The sequence below is a fragment of the Berghia stephanieae genome, chromosome 3 (assembly GCF_034508935.2).
Source record: "Berghia stephanieae isolate SIO BIC M18660-M18661 chromosome 3, UCSD_Bste_1.3, whole genome shotgun sequence".
Taxonomy (NCBI): domain Eukaryota; kingdom Metazoa; phylum Mollusca; class Gastropoda; order Nudibranchia; family Aeolidiidae; genus Berghia; species Berghia stephanieae.
The window spans coordinates 59657417-59659916 of NC_088362.1; the positions used below are offsets into that span (position 1 = coordinate 59657417).

General features: G+C 36.4%; 1 protein-coding gene across 2 annotated transcripts in view; it reads left to right on the forward strand.

The window, feature by feature from the left end:
- The first annotated feature begins 1069 nt into the window (after positions 1 to 1069).
- LOC144968097 (uncharacterized) overlaps positions 1070 to 2500 on the forward strand; it is a 14983-nt gene continuing 13552 nt past the window's right edge. The window contains exon 1 of one of the 2 annotated variants that reach the window (XM_078906091.1): positions 1070 to 1272. The gene's annotated coding sequence lies outside the window, so the exon portion shown is untranslated. Of the gene's footprint in view, positions 1273 to 1370; positions 1578 to 2500 lie in introns of those variants that run through there. The other variant, XM_078906093.1, reaches the window with a different exon arrangement.

Consider the following 2500-nt stretch of genomic DNA (forward strand, 5'->3'; position numbering starts at 1 on the left):
TGTTGTGGCTTGAAATTATTTGTTCTATGTTGCGCATACACGAGTAACTTATTAGTAACACGAGTAACTCTATCTATCTATCTATCTATCTATCTATCTATCTATCTATCTATCTATCTATCTATCTATCTATCTATCTATCTATCTATCTATCTATCTATCTATCTATCTATCTATCTATCTATCTATCTATCTATCTATCTATCTATCTATCTATCTATCTATCTATCTATCTATCTATCTATCTATCTATCTATCTATTATCTATCTATCTATCTATCTATCTATCTATCTATCTATCTATCTATCTATCTATCTATCTATCTATCTATCTATCTATCTATCTATCTATCTATCTATCTAATCTATCTATCTATCTATCTATCTATCTATCTATCTATCTATCTATCTATCTATCTATCTATCTATCTATCTATCTATCTATCTATCTATCTATCTATCTATCTATCTATCTATCTATCTATCTATCTATCTATCTATCTATCTATCTATCTATCTATTGGGTCGAATAAGTCGTATTGTAGGAATTAGGTCGAATAAGTCGTATTGTAGGACTTAGGTCTCTGTGTGTGTCTATCTAGCTTTCTGTATTTCTGTTTATCTCTGGTCCTCTAAACTCCCCACGGGGCTTCCATCTATATTTTTTAATTTTCTCTCTTTTTCTTTTCTCTACTCTCTCTCTCTCTCTCTCTCTCTCTCTCTCTCTCTCTCTCTCTCTCTCTTTCTTTCTTTCTTTCTCTCTCTTCCACCGATCTGTCTCACACATTTTCTTATTCTCTCCTCCCCCCTCTCTCTCTCTCTCTCTCTCTCTCTCTCTCTCTCTCTCTCTCTGTGTCTCCTTCTCTTCCCACCCCCTTCCACCCCCTCTCTCTCTCTCACTTTCTTTTACCATTCATTACACTCCCACCCCCCCCCCCCCCCCCCCCCAGCTCCCTCCACGTTCCCCAAAAGTAACACTTCATTGGCTCAGAATAATAACAGTAAGAATACCCGCTGAGGAAGTCGATTTTTCTTCCCCTCCCTAGACAGTGTGACCGAAGGAAGGTAGCCATAATAAATATAGTCGGTTTGACCATTGGATTGTGAAAAATGACTACGACGGGTGTGTCGGGAAGAGTCTCGCGGCTTGGCCGATAGGATTTATTTTACACATAATTTAGCTACAACGTATCCACAAAGCACACGTATACTCTACAACCTGAGTTAAGGATATCAGTTTATAATTTCAATGTCTATATTATTATTGTGACTGTGAGTGACTCTATATATATATATATATATATATATATATATATATATATATATATATATATATATATATATTTAATTTAAATATAAACCATTGCAAAACAACTTCAATACCACGAGCCGTTGTGTACATATATTATGCAGGTCTGACATCCGAATCCACCTATGGGCCTCGTTTTTAACGTGGTGGTAATGGACAATATTTTGCGTCATTTTCATGAGATTTCCATTACAAAAATGAGCCCATAAGGAATTGGGTTATCAGACCTGTAAATCGCTACGAGCACATGAAAATTCATGCTGAAAACGTAAGTAGGAAAAAAAAAACAATCTAACTTTACTTCATGTTGGTAAATTAAAAAAAGAAAAGATTTTTGGTTAGCGATTACATCAGATAATTGTTGTCCAGTTTCAACAGGTCCAATAATGTGCGGCTTTGTGGTCTAGCTAGTGATATGACACTCGCTTTTGGATCGGAAGGTCCTGGGTTCGAGTCTCGCTCGGCGCATAGTTGAGTCCTTAGAAAATATTCTTTACTCACATTCTCTCACCGTACTAAGGGGTGCAATGAGTACCTGGCCGTTAACAACGTTGTCTCTGTCCCAAAAAAAATATTGTAATATCTCCTCACAGGCGTCATGTCCCTACATGTTAAGTGTTTCTGTTGGCCCCTTGTAAAGCGCTTTGAGAAAGTTTAGTGGCTATTGCGCTATATAAAAGCTCAATTTGATTTTAATTTATGAAATGAAATATGACAGACCTTTATCAAAATAATTCATTACGTTTTTGTAAACAAAAGCAATGCCGATCCATTTTGAAAACAACAGTAAAAGTTATTTATTTGTTATTATTGGTTGGTCTTTGTAAATATCTCATTTGTGTATTCATACTATGCGTTCAGGTAAAATGCTCACAACATCCGCCATATAATAATAATAATGGTATAGATTTATAGTGCGCCAAACATCCCTTCATCAGGAGGGCTCTGGGCGCATAACATAGATTAACTTAATCATTAAGCCCTAACACAGTACACGAGCAACGCTAATTATACACATAGTCAAAAGAAAGCCTGTCGGAATAAGAATGTCTTCAATCGACGCTTGAATTCCTCTAGTGAAGACGAAGAACGTATCTCTAGTGGTAGTAAATTCCACAACCTTGGACCAGAATGCTGAAAGGCGCGTTCACCAGCGTTCACTCGACAGCGGGGTGTTTTCAATTTGAGGTC